This window comes from Choristoneura fumiferana, chromosome 9, assembly GCF_025370935.1.
Source record: "Choristoneura fumiferana chromosome 9, NRCan_CFum_1, whole genome shotgun sequence".
In the NCBI taxonomy this organism is placed as follows: Eukaryota; Metazoa; Arthropoda; class Insecta; order Lepidoptera; family Tortricidae; genus Choristoneura; species Choristoneura fumiferana.
The window spans coordinates 4,986,860-5,001,990 of record NC_133480.1 but is presented as its reverse complement, the minus strand read 5'-3'; the positions used below and the strand labels follow the sequence as shown (position 1 = coordinate 5,001,990).

The window sequence follows — 15,131 nt, the reverse complement described above, 5'->3', positions numbered from 1 at the left end:
GAAATTGATTAATTTGACATTCTAGATTTTTTTTATCAAAAATGGTAAATATTGTAAATTTAATTTACGACTTTCAAAAATTGAGGAAAAATCGATTAGGCTTATTCAGAATCGAGACAATAATTACAACCCTAAACAAAAACAAATAGAAAAAATCAAAATGTCAACATCACGTCATTTTGACCCTCTCATCACTGTCAGTTTCAGTTTGATTGATTGACAATAACTGACAACTTCAGCTTGTTGATTGATTTAATAATTTCGAAACTCGAAAAATAAACAAAAGAGTGCAGGAAGCGTCAGCTTGAAGTGTATTATCGGTGAGGTATGTTTTTTTGAAAAGTTTACAAACAATGTCGAGTGTAGGATTTCCCTTTTATTAATTTAGATAGGTATTTTTTCGTGAATAATGGCTCCTAAAGGAAAGGGAAAGAAGGGCCCTCCTGAGTCAGGATGGAAGCCTGGCTTTGGAACCAAAGGTATACTTCTATATAGACCCTCTTGACATAAAAATCTTGATAAACAAAGTACCTATTGGTAACGTACCAGTGCCAATTCTAAACCATTCAAGCGTAAAGTATGGTAAAAGGACAAAGCGTAGCTTTAGAATTTTGGCTTCTCCAGGTCTCCCTGGACTTTACTACCACATTCTCCCTATTATTTCCTACCTTGATATATTGCAAGCAACTGTAGAATTAAGGTTCATTATCACTCTCGCTGACCAACCAGACCTTCCTAATTGGCAAAACTGTAAATTGCTTGCTGACTGGGCATTCTTGCACACCCACAAATAGTAGGTTTGTATGTGGAGGATACATTTTATAATGCATTCTTGCCTTCCGGTTTCAATTCTTTTCTATTCTGTTCTAGGTAGAACTGAACAATCTGTAGGTCTGTGACTGGCCATTGATTTTAAATTAAAATAAAATAACTTAAATTAAGTAAATATTTATTTCAGATATCATTATGGTCTATAGATTTTGTTAGTGACACCAAGATTTTTAGATTAAGTAGTAGCAAGCTGTTTTTAGAGACTACAACTCTGAGCCTATTTTGAGTGATGAATGATTCTACTGCAGCCTTCTTGTGTAATATACTCGCACCAACTCAAAAAAAGTTAATCATAAATTGTTGTTACAGCCACCATGAGCACATACTTCCAATACCCGACCCCTGAGCTTCAGGAGGAGCTCCGTAAAATTGCCCAGGCCATCGTGGCCCCTGGCAAGGGCATCCTCGCTGCTGATGAGTCCACTGGTAATTTATTTAATTATTAAGCTTAAAATTTAAGTAATACATGCTAGTAGAATATAACAGCTGTAACAGAATTAAGTGTCCGTTTCTGTGTGCCAAATGGCAAAGGCCTATGTGATCTGAAAATTATGCATGAATGAATTTTGAATGAAATTATTGTATGACTGTTCCCAATACTATATGGCACAAATAGGTGGTACAAATAATATACTTGATCACTAAAAGCAGTACAGTGACATTACAAAATATAAAATTCAGGTAGACAATAGGCAGTCTTATCACTAAAAAGCGATCTCTTCCAGACAATCAATGACTCCGATATTAACATTTTAACTGCCACGGTCGGCCACGGCAGAGAAAAAAAATATTCTGAAAATCGTTCCATATGCGCCACAAAATGCCGACATGGCCACTATGGCCCTTTTTTCACCTGTCGTGTTTTACCGACCTTGGCGGTCAAAGGGTAATTAATATGAACAGACTAATATATTTGTATTATGTGAATGTGATATAATGTATTAGAATTCAGTCAAAAATGCATTAAGCTTTCAAAATATCTGCCAATGCGAATAAAAAACAAAATAATACTTTAACTAAGTAGTAACCAATATAGATATTCTGGTTTGAATAGTAAATTCAAAATACCTTTCTTTTCACCAGGTACCATGGGCAAGCGTCTCCAGGACATTGGAGTCGAGAACACTGAGGAGAACCGCCGCAAATACCGTCAGCTGCTCTTCAGCACTGACCCGGTAAGTCCACAAGTTCTAGATTGTTCTTCCACAACCCATCGTAATGTGAGCTGGGCAAAACTGTTACAAAAATATAAAACATTGTATTTCTTCATGGCCAAAATGGTCATGTACTTCAGTGGGGAAGTTTTTCCTACTAGTGTTGTGATCATGAGTGCTTGTACATGTTAGTAATTGTACCCTGCCAATGAAAACTATTATTCTAAATCGGTTCATAAATGACTCTAGTTCTGAGGTAAGTACTTGTAACATAAAAAAACAACTAAATTGAGATCTCCTTTTTTTTTAAGTTGGTTCAAATTTAAGGATTATCTATACTTTTAATTTTTATCAAGCATCTTGTTTTACGAGTGTCAATTCAAGTGAAGTAATTTACTATTAATTGTGTAGTTTTAATTTTAAAATTCTTTGATTATTATTTATACTGTTTTATTGTATTATTATATTTATATTTATTGTAGAAAATAATTTTATCAATCAAATGTCCAAATTTCTAATACCCGCCCATTCCCATGAATTCTTATTTGCTAAGGTAATGCCAAGGTCGAATTAATTTAGACTTTCAATGAGCTCTGATTGCTTGTCACTAAGTAATCTTGACTTGAGGCTCATGATGCGAGACTTTACCATGTTAGGTTATTATTTTTGAATGGGGGAAAATACTAGTATAAAGAATCTCAATTTTTTTTAATTAAAAATAAAATTATTTCATTGCCACTGGCTTCGCACAAGTGAAAGAAATGAGACGAAATTTTCACATTACAGTTAGACCACTTAACGAAACAGAATAACAATCAAATAAATTCGACCAAAAATTGTTTTTTCTGGTGTATGTGTATTATGTACAACTCTTTATTGTGGATGAAATGAATAAATTTAACAGGTTATGTTGGGAAACGGTGTACAAAGACCATCTTATTTCATAATGGTATCTCTTCCAGTTAATCTTTCAGTAACACCTATTTACATACCTATATGAAATGAAATGAAATGAAAAATGAAATGAAAAACATTTATTTGAGACTCAAAAATAAAATAAAATAATGTAATAGGTAGATAAAACAAATATATTGAACAACAACAAATCTGACAATATTTTTAACTCTCTCTCTCTCTTTTATGCCTCACTCACTCACTCAATCAATCCAATACAAATATTATTTATTGAACTCTACACCACCATACAGTAGGTACAGTCAGTGAGTCAATATTTTTTATTATAGAGATTTAAAATTTTATGTACAAATTTTCGTACATCTTTCATACAAAACATTGTCCTAATAATTACAAACAAAACAAAAAATAATTATCCAAACAGGCGCAGCTGCTCTGTTGTGATAGAAGAGCTTGTATACATTCGCCACTTGATTTTTATTTATTGGATTATCTTTAATATAGTCTTTTTATCCAACTGTGAAGGAGGGTTATATTTTATCTTTAGTCTCACTTATGTAAAGTTACAAAACACTTGGTTCTTTCTCCCCAGGCCATCTCCGAGAACATCTCTGGAGTAATCCTCTTCCATGAGACTCTATACCAAAAGGCTGACGACGGCACTCCCCTGGTTGGACTTTTGGAGAAGCGAGGCATCATTCCCGGCATCAAGGTCGACAAAGGTGTCGTCCCGCTCTTCGGCTCTGAGGATGAGTGCACCACCCAGGGTAAGCTTCTAGAATGTTATGGTAGCCTGGTACATTGTATAAAGCTTTAGTGAGCATCTTGGAGAAAGGAAGCATCATTCCCTCCATCAAGGTTGTTGTCTGTGAGTGCTCCCATTCTAAAATGTTATGGTATAGGTAGTGTATGTCATTTCCTCCATTGTTGTGTTATTCTATTGATTGTGGGTGTAGCTCTCTTTAGTCTGTGTGTGTGCAGCAGTTCTCAAATTATTTTGGCGACGAAACCCTATTAGAAAACACAGAGCCACAAGTACACCACAAGTATTTATTTTAGTTACGTTAGTACTTATTCCTAATATAATTTCGTAACAATTTCACTGTTTCTCAACACATTTTATTTAACCCCAGACATTTTCACCTAATATTTTGTCTGTTCATGTTTCAAGGACATTACAAGGTCATAAAAGGTCATTCCCGTGTGAAATCGTCGCGACCTTTAGATTATCTTCGTCCTGACATTGTTATACTAGAACGTTGAAATTGACTATTATTGTGAAAGTCACCTTGACTGATCACCGATTTATTTTAAGGTTGCATTCTTTCTTTATTCTGGCAGATGCTAAATTTGGACATCTTATTACTTATGTAATGGTGGTAGATTTAGGGGCTGTTTCACCATCCATTGATTAGCGTTAACCGACGGTTCAATGTGATGCCGTCTCCGTCTATTCGAAAAAAACAAATAGAGAGACGGCATCACACCTAACCGCCAGTTAACACTAATCAATGGATGGTGAAACAGCCCCTTAATGTGATAAACAACTTAGGCACGTGGTTAGGAATGGGAATGTCTCCCGTCGTTTCATAAACAACACAAATTCTTTAAATTGAAGTGATAATCAATCTATACTAATACTACTTCAAAGTCAAAGTCACGGTCTTCTGGTACGGATCGCATTGTACCTACTACAAAGTAGCCAAATACTTTGCACACTACTTTTTTCAGCAAAAACTAGCGCAATCTTGTTATGATTATTATAATTGACTTGGTTTAGCAAAAGTGCCGTGAGATTAAAATTTGATGATTTTACATTAATTTCGTTAAGTTACAAAAACATATTGAAAGCTGACGCAACTTTGAGAAAACATGTTTACGATCTTTATGTATACCTATACACCTATACATAAAAATGGTAAACATGTTTTTTTGTTGGTTTTCATGAATTAAATCAAAGTAATTTTACACGGATTTTAGTCACCATGTCGAAATGTTACGTCACTGAGTAGGTGTTTTTTAGTTTAGATTTTTGAGGGGCTCGACTGAACTATCTACAAAAGATTACAATGTCAAAGTCCAATATGATAATATCTGTGATTTATATTTGTAATTTGTTATAATGAACTTGGTAAAATAAATCTTATTACAAGCTCACAAAGTTTACCTTTAAGAATACTATTTGTTGTTTACAAAAACATTCTTTTAGTGGGTCTGATAACAATTGTTTGTTTTTTTGTTTTCAAGTCTTGTGCAATAGAATCTTATCTGCTCCTGTTCTCCTATTACTGCTTTGTCCGGTATTACATAATTTATATGGTACCAATCAATAATAATTATGTATTTCGCAATGACTGTTCAGGTGTTGTTTAAATCTCATAATCCGAGATCTGTCTGTCTAACGCCCTCTGAAGCACAATCGCATTTACCGCGTCTTTCTGTCACACGGTATAGGCTGCCCTGGGTCTAGGGTAGTAAAAGATGGTGATTACGATTGCGAACGTCAGCGCTTTAGGCAATACGACCCAATATCAACAGTTTAAATTCAAGATATTGTATAACACCTGTGTAACGGGAAATACCAAAGTACATTATTGTTCAGTCCTTTAATGAAAATAATTTCATGTCGTCCTCAAGAAACATGGCAGCGGTTCATAAACCAGTTATTACAGAAATTAACTTATTTTGATCGAAGCATACATAATATAATGCAGTGCTCACAATCATAAGCGTTACTATTGCAATGATATAATAAAAATACTTTTCAAAGGTTTTAAGAATATAATTATGTTGGCTTTATTTTATCGTGGGTTTTATCGACCGGTTAACATTTATTGATAAACTCAAAGGATAAACTATTTCGTTTATCGTAATCTGTACAGTATTGTCATTAAGCCGATAATAGGACAGGCAAATTACCATTATCTAACGATCGCGTTTTGTTCTCAAAACAACCGTTCTAGGTTGCCTACTTTATTATTTTTCACTAGCATCCTATGTAGAATGTGTTAGTGGGGTCCATGTACAAAAAAAATCCTACAATAGGTCAGAAGCCCCCGACGCAAAAAGGGGGGGTGTTATAAGTTTGATGCCAGTGTCTATCTGTCTGTGACAGTGGCTTTGCGCAGCTCTTTAACTTTTCTAAGTTTCTTATGTTGAAAAGTTAACGCAATGTTCACTAAATTTCACCTCAATCCGTTAATTTTTTTTGTGGCAACTTCTGCGTCTTCTGCTTACCTTGTACCTATATCTAGGGGTAGCAGAACAACTTTTTTGCAATATCGTTTGTGCACCCTCCAATTTCTATAACAGCTACATTTTGGCAGGCAAGGGCTACAATAGTGGCAAATTGAAATAAAGGCGGGCCGCACTTAGTCATTATATTTTGATAATTGGTATTTGTGAAATTAAAAATTCGAATACATTTTATTTTCATTTACTGTTCTCAATGAGCTCTCATATTTGTTTATGTAGGTAGCTATAGAAGACTTTAATTTATGAAATGTCAAATCTCATAGTTGGTGAGCTACGCGGGTTTATCTATAACTGAATAATCTATAACATCAAATACGAACCAAAAATATATTCGGGGAATACTCTTTCAGGTCTCGACGACTTGTCCTCCCTTTGCGAACAACACGGGGACTATGGAACACTTCGCCAAGTGGCGTTGCGTGTTGAAGATTGGCCGCAACACGCCCTCTTACCAGGCTATCCAGGAGAATGCCATACTTTGGCTCGCTACGCTTCCATCTGCCAGAGCCAGCGCATCATGCCCATTGTTTAGTAGGTAGCTATGCCTGACGGTGAGTTGAACTGCGAGTCAGTTATGTTACCCTGTTATAGTGATGTAGAAAAAAAGTGATGAAAATCTTTCAGGTCGGACGACCAGCGTCGGCGCAAGGTTGACATCATGCTGAGATTGGGCACCATTTCGTGGCTATCCAAGATTGCCATTTCTTTTTTTATTTGTAAAAAATGTCACGAATAAATGTTTTTCTTTCTTTCTTCTTTCTAAAATGGTTTTCTATCGTTTGCCTCAATGAGGGTTTTCACAGAGGCGAAATATCGCTAGATGGCGTTAGTATCGTGAGGTGCGTTTGACGTTTGTTTGCGATTGGCTCATTTAGTTATTTAACCAATCACGAGCAAACGTCAAATGGACAATACAATACAATAACTCTTTATTGCACACCAATACAGTAAACAGTACAGAAAACACAAGTGTATACATAGAGATTTTCTAAGGTAAGCAATAGGCGGCCTTATCGCTCACGGGAGCGAGGTTGGGAGCGGTGAGGCGGGCTTATTGGTCGCTTATGGTCCTCGCGACACTAACGCCATCTAGCGATATTTCGCCTCAGTGAAAACCCTTATTTCAATGCGAAACGGCCAGGTTACGTTGTTCTGTTTTGGAGTTCCCGTACCTAGCTGCAGGCTTCATCGTCAGATCAGCTCGATATTACCATATTGTATTGTCATCAGAACTACGCGTCATTAGTTTCATATCAATATCGCAATGAGAAGTGAGTGAGAATTAGATCATTTAAGTCCATCACAAACGTTAATTCAATTATTCCTGGTGATGCAGGTCGCTTCCAACCGAAACAACTGGAGGTCTATGGGTGAGGCGTGGGTCCAAATATGGACGTCTTACGGCTGATATGATGATGATGATAATTCCTGGTAAATGTTAGTTCCGAAACTTAAAGCACGCATATCTCGAAGTATAGAAAGTTTCCTAATATACTCAGACTTCTTACTTCTTCTTAACTTCTTTATGCAGTCGTATTAACACGTTTATCACTAACCTCCAGGCGAGCACGACTTGGACCGCGCCCAGAAAGTCACAGAGGTGGTGCTGGCTGCCGTCTACAAGGCTCTGAGTGACCACCACGTCTACCTCGAGGGAACCCTCCTCAAGCCCAATATGGTAAGTTCAGTTCTATGCTACCTTGGTCATCTTTTTCAAGCCCAGTATGTCTATTGCTGAACATAAGTCTCCTCCTAAAAAGTTCCCATTTCATGACGGTCAGCCGGATTTCTGCTCGAAGAACTGATAGGGCTTTCTAGGCGAGTACCTACCGGAAAAGGCAGCGTATCAGCGTCTATATCAGCGTCGTACCGTGATATGGTGTGCAGGAGTCTGATGGATGCGGGCGGCTCACGGCCGATCATTGAGGTGTTCTTGGGGGGACTCCTATGTATGGCAGTGGATGTCTTTCGGCGAATGGTTATGATGATGACGTACGTCTCCATCTCCAACATAAACCGATATTCGGCATCGCGTATGTTATTGAGCTGGAGCTTCAGTCTAAACGTTATAATATTTATGCATGGGCCACAGTCCTTTGCCTAGTTGAAATACGTAAAAAATAATATAATAATAGACAAGCAAGAATAATGGTGACGTGGCTCAGTGTCTAAAAAAATACTCCTGTTGGGATCTAGGTCCCTTTATTTCAGTTGGTTGAGAGAAGGTGAGATAATTGATGCAGCGATCTTGTTTCGTGCTCGTTTTTTTTTCGTAGAGAACAAATGAGTGCGCCATCTTGCAATCTCGGGTGTCACACGTGGCGCCATCTGACCGAATCTACTTGGTTAAAGCCTCCGCTATTGGGACGGGAGGTTTGGAAATAGTACTACAGATGGCGTCACCTGTGACAACTCCTACAACTACAAAAATTCTGACTTGCTTTTCTCTGTCGCTTTTGAAGAGAGGTCTCTCTTTTAAAGCCTACCCCTCACAACAATTAGCTCTACAATTTCCACAGATATTTTGAATGAGCCTTTGTTTAACATACGGGTTGTGAATGATAATAAACTGACAGTACCTTTTCGTACCAGGTAACCGCTGGTCAGGCGTGCAAGAAGACTTACACCCCGATGGACATCGGCCGCGCCACCGTCACCGCTCTGTTGAGGACCGTGCCTGCTGCCGTTCCCGGTAATAATCCAAACAGTTACATTCAAGACTACTTCATGACTACGGTCCCCCTCCCCCCCCCCCCCCCCCCCTATTGAAAGAATAAAATATGGGCTAGTTTTCCTTTCTAGCTAGAATGGGAATTTCAAGTCTATCTTATTTTAGCTAATAATTATTCATTTTGAGGATCCACCAAACTGGTGACTTCGTTTACTGTTATTGCAGTGTAATTTTTGTTTTTATTGTGACATTTTTTTTCATTCTGATGTTAGAAGTGTTCAAAGTACTTAAAAGACTGAATGTACTTCAGAGGGAGTATTAAAACTATTTTCAAAATAAACTCTTTTCACTCCCCAAATAGCTTTTTTTCTTTAATTAACATCTAAATATGAAATACAACATCGTGTGGGCAGCCTGTGCATTCAGTACATGGAAAATACAATACTTATCCCCCTTTTCTACCTTCCAGGCGTCACATTCCTTTCCGGCGGCCAGTCCGAGGAAGAGGCTTCCGTCAACCTGAACGCCATCAACACCGTCGATCTGAAGCGGCCCTGGGCCCTCACCTTCAGCTACGGACGTGCCCTCCAGGCCTCCGTGCTGAGAGCCTGGGCTGGCAAGACTGAGAACGTGCTTCCTGGACAGCAGGAGCTGCTGAAACGCGCTAAGGTGGGTTACCAGGAGTCTTGAGTGTGGGGATGTGTAGCAGAAATAGTTTTGGGATGTGGGATCCTTTCTCCTTTTGGTTACTAAGACAATTGGTACAAATCTAGGGTGTCATACATATTCACGATGACGCGTGCCGTGGTTCTTAATACAATGTCATTAATGTCTAATTTTGACAAAATCACGCGTCTGATGGCACTAGGTATAATTAACGTACGAAGATCGCTGGCCACATCGATTGGCCATGGAATACTAAGAGCCTGGGTTGGAAAACGCGAAAATTTGCTCCCTAGACTGCAGAAGCTACTAAGAGGAGCTAACGTGGCTTACCTTACTAGGAGGTAATAATAGTAAGTGTGGGGAGGTAAAGCGGTTGTGGGATATAAGATCGTTTTCTCCTCCTTTTAAAACAAGGGATTAAAACATGCTTTAGGGAATTGGGATGACACCCGAGATTGTGCTTCCTGGACCACAGGAGCTGTTGAAGTATGTATACTAACATGGGTTGCTACGAGGCTAAAGAAGGGGGGGTTTTACCCTTTAGAGTATACGGTTGTGAAGTAAGGGATCTCTTCCCCCTTTTTTAATACAGTTGATGCAAGCGTGTTTATACTACTAGAGTGACAGAGATTAGGACATTTACGGGCAGAGGTCGTTTGTGAGCTAAAAGGCGTGCTCCCTGTGAACAAAATCCTCCAGCGTTCTCCTAAAGAAGATGCTATTCAAGCGAAACTTTAGTATGGGGAAAGTACTTTGGAATCTTTTTGATCTTCTTCAATCTTCCTTGCACATAGGAAAAGTGCTGAGTTCTAGGTTAATATGGATGCTGGACTGTCTACTTTGGAAAGTCACTAGCTAACGGCTCCTAAATCCAAATGGACGAGCATTAGGGGTAAACTTAATTTGCTATCCTGAAAACAGAAACTACTTAAGCGCGATAAAATGAGTTACTAAAATAAGAGAGTGAGAATTCAGAAACGAAGTAGATTCTGCTGGGAATCTTTACCACTAATATTTTGATAACAGGGGTTGCTTAAGGGCGCCGTGTTCGGTCACTAGGGTTAGAGGAGAAGGAAAAAATTCTCAAACAGAATAGTTTTTACATCCATTTTTGTACATCCAACTTCTTTCGTGGCATTTCCTTTCTAAATCTTTGAGAATCCTAAAACTCTGCCAACTACGAGTCGGGTTCGTACACGAAGGAATCCGTGCCATCTGACCGATAAAAATACGTTTTTGTACAGTCCCCCTTAAACTTTATTTTTGTTATTGTAACGGCCACAGTAATAAGTTGCGTAATATGACGCACGAACAGACAGACAGTGGAGATTTAACAATAGGGTCTGGTTGATCGTCTTTATACAGAATCCTAAGAAACTTGCTCGATATCACATATTTTCTAATCCTTCTCCCTTCCCCATTATGTTTATTGTGGACATTGCCTTCAATAAATTGTGGTGGTGGTCTGTTTTCTTATACTTAAAACGTAATAAAAAAGAAATAAGAGATTTTTTAGTTATTTATTGGGACTAATGTAAATATTAAGTACCTTGAAGATTTAGGTATAATACCTATATTTATGGTTAATCCTCTAAACTACAAGTTATTTTGAATTAAATTAAATTTAACAGGGTGAGTATGATGATTAAATTAATTTAATTGTAGTTTACTAACTATGTACAGTCAGCAACAAAAATATACATACATTTTAAGTGCCAAAAATATGTATACAGGACTTTATTGTCTGAACATTAAGGTCGTGTATACATATTTTTTGCACTTTGGCTGTATCTTTGTTGCTGACTGTATCTACCCATTTTGTTTATGTCTTTTGTGTGTCATTATAGCTTCTAGTGTAGTCTATAATATAAGTAGCTATGCTTTATGTACTTACGTGAAAGAAACTTTCATAGTTTTGTTATAAAGAGGTCAAAATTAGTTGCGTTCTTATATGCGTAGAGTAATTTGTGGAACAACACAACTGAAAAAGTTGAAACTTGTCTTAGATTAGTCATTTTCTATGCTTGTTGAAATTGAGAGTTTCTTTTGTAGGCACTTTTTGTTCGTTTTGTGTCGTTTCCGCTAACTGTTGTCGTAACTATACTCAGCGGGACAAAATTTGGCCCACGCCTCATAAAAAAATACCTGTTCCTGCATACATTTCAGGGCCAAATTTTTTGCCGCTCAGTATATTGTCTAATAATAATAAAACTATTCGCTGAACTTGTTTCCATGCACTGAGTATAACAAACTTCGTGTGTTGGTGTGTGTGTTTTTTCGCGATTTCACAAAAACTTGTTTTTATTTTTATTATTTGTTTAAATTGTATTACTGATGTATTTTTGTGAAAAAACAAATAAACATTTCTATTCTATTCTATAATAAACGACAGCCCTCTTTTGTCTTTCTTTACAGTCGTAGCGCATGGAATCACGTTTGATATTTTGTTGAATAATATTCACGCGTGAAGGATATGAATGGATTAAGACTGATGCATTACATTTAAAAAAAAAACTGACAACCTACGAAATCGTGAAATAAATACAATAATGCACTTAGTTAGTGCTGTTTCGACAAGGTCCATTCATGTCATTCATTTATTGTGTCAGCAATTCATACTAATTTAGATTTTTGTTTTTTTTTTTCATTCCTATCGCACGTTGCCCACATTGCACTGACGCTGCCACTCCGATGCTGCCATCAAATCTTCAAAACCGCTTAATTTAACTAATTATAACGTAAAAAATCTAACGGAACACAATTTGAAATTACGAACAAACGATTCTATTTTGAACTGGGAATGTCACTTGTCTGCCAATTTTTTTTTTAGGCGAACGGTCGAGCCGCTTCGGCCAAATACGTTGCCGGTTCTATACCGTCTTTTGCCGCTAGCAAATCTAACTTCATCAAAGCACATGCCTATTGAAGTGTTAAAGTCTACTTATATTCGGAATTTTATATTCCTTCGTTGTTTGTAAATTTTTAAGGCGAAAATGTATCGAATCATGAATTTGTTTTCTAGTCGGAAGATCATAAAAATATTTTACTTTATTTTGAATTCGTGACGTTCTCCCGCCACTGGATTTGGCATTTAAGTGTTATGACTGTCACAATGCTTTGTAACAATTTTTTTTTATTAGTAAGAAATGAAGTTTTTTATTGGATGTACCTAAAATACAAAACGTTGATTTCAATTGATGTTTTTAGACTGCTTTTGTTTTGATACTTTCATTTGATCTGAAGCCTGTCGGTTTAATCCAGTAATCTAGTTTTAGTTTGTATAAAATTTTGAAGCTGGAACCAAGTTTTCTAGCTGGTTAAATATTTGAAAATATAGCTCCAAAGAGGCTACCCATGATAGCATCAACGTCGACATTGAAGAAGACACTGCCGATTTCAATTAGTCGTTTTTCGGTTTAATCCGAAATACCTAACTAAATTTGATTTTATTTTCATTTGAAGCAAATTTCAAAATAACAGATAAAGGCAAAACTCGTTTATGAATTTATGGGGATTTATGTTTGCAAGTAACTGTAAGATTTGAAGATAAATAATAAGCAATAGATACCATCGAATGATTATTAACGGAACTACAGATCAACTCGGAAGTATCCCCTAATCCTGCTTGCATCCTGTGAATGTTCTAATAACTAATGTTATTATGCTTATGAAAGAGACAAATAAAATTATTTACAAGCTGTTTTCTTTTTTTACCTGCTCGTTTTATGTTAACTCTTACTGTATACAATAAGAGCGCTGTACATCATTTTCATTTGTAGTTTTGGTAATATAATATACCCGTAACAACCAAAAAAACTGTAAGTACTTCAAAGGGCCTCCTTATAGGGTGTTTTATTTTTCAAGCAGGGACATAAATAACGGAGTTCTGACGTAACAAATATAAAAAAGCAGTCAAATTAAGAACCTTGTTCTTTTTGAAGTCACTGGCCAGCCAAAGCTGTCCACGACGAGCAGGGTTCTAAGTGGCGAGACTTGTTTTTTTTTCGCAGTAAAATTATTTCTTATAGCAGAAATATCAAAATTATCTAAGCCGGGCTAGAATTACAATATGTCAATTTTGACAGTCTCAAAAATGATACCAGGTTAAAGTTTCGTAAAAAATGCGTTGACAGCTTTGCCTGGCCAGTGTTTAAGTCTTCTCATATCACTCAGATCTAGAGTATGAGAAAAATTTAAGTAACTGAATTATTTAGATTATATATATTTATAATGGAACATACAAAAGGACAACTAGTGACCAAAAAGCAAACAGAGATTAAATTATTTTTTCTTGCTGCCGTAAATGTAGGTACAGTAAACGTCATAAATAAGTGATCACCATTGTACCTTGTCACTAGGGATTGCAGTACCGGTACTGAAACCGAATTTGTATTTCCCGGTACTGGATCTACTCCAGTACCGGGAAATACCGGGAAATTCGATACTTTCGGTACTAGAAAGATCGTGTCGTGTCAGTGTCGGAAAGATATTTGTCCGATGCTCGAGCGAGTGGTTCGGATACCAACGTTCTCAGAGAGGCTATGATAGGTAATTTGAACCGAACTCTTCAGGCAGTGTCCGATTGGGGCGAAGCCAATTTAGTCGGTTTTAATGCCTCTAAAACCCAGGCGTGTTTATTTTCGGCAAAACGTAGTGCATTTAATCTAACTCCAACCTTTCGAGGTCTGCCTGTACCAATATCTGACCACCTTCAGCTCCTTGGCTTAGAACTCTCAGCTAAACTGAACTTTGGGAGTTACATCGAATAAAAAGCTTGGTATCCTATCCAAGGTTAGGCGATACTTCACTACGGACCAGCTCATTGGTCTTTACCGAGCCCAAGTCCGATCCTGCCTGGAGTATTGCTGCCACCTTCGGGACGGTTCTGCTGAATATCAGCTAGCTGCTTTGGATTCGGTAGAACAGCGAGCGAAGAGGCTCATCGGCGTCGCCTGCGATGCGGATTTTTGTCGTCAGAGCCTTCGTCATCGCAGAAGAGTGGCTTCCCTGTCGGTATTCTACAGGCTACATTTCGGAGAATGTGCTTCGGAATTGCACGACCTTATTCCACCTGCTCCTTTCTTCCACAGGTCGACCAGAAGTAGGCGGGGTCTCCACCCTTACGTTGTCAGTATTCCAAAAATCCGCACAAAGCGTTTTCGCTCTTCCTTCATCAACCGCACAGCAAAAGAGTGGAATTCCCTGCCTGCGACTGTGTTTCCTGAACACTACAATTTGGCCGCGTGCAAGCGTTTGGCAAGCGTGCTCCATCGTAGGCCTCATCCTCGCTTTCCATCAGGCGTGATTGTGGCCAAACGCAAGCCTATACTGTATATAAAAAAAAACTAGAGGAAAAATGTGTTAAATGCTTGTTATGCGTTAAATAAAACGTTAAAAATAGTTTTATAGAAGTTTAATAAATAAAATATGAATCACTGAAATTACCCTCCCTCTGTAACTCAATTATTGAGCATCTTCAACCCTTGCTTGACTCAATTCGCGAAGCTGCCCTTAGACACGGTACTTATGCATCCCAATCCCGATACTGGAATAGCGCTTCGCAATTGCGGTACTTTGCCACTACGTACTGGTCTAATCTCGGTCGCACTATTCAAATTTGTGCAGATAAGGGAAATATT

The 15,131-nt window shown here is 37.6% G+C and overlaps 1 pseudogene; it reads left to right on the top strand.

Moving 5' to 3' along the window:
* Positions 1–321: 321 nt before the first annotated feature.
* On the top strand, positions 322–13,190 carry LOC141431034 (fructose-bisphosphate aldolase-like; annotated as a pseudogene).
* The last annotated feature ends 1,941 nt before the right edge of the window (positions 13,191–15,131 follow it).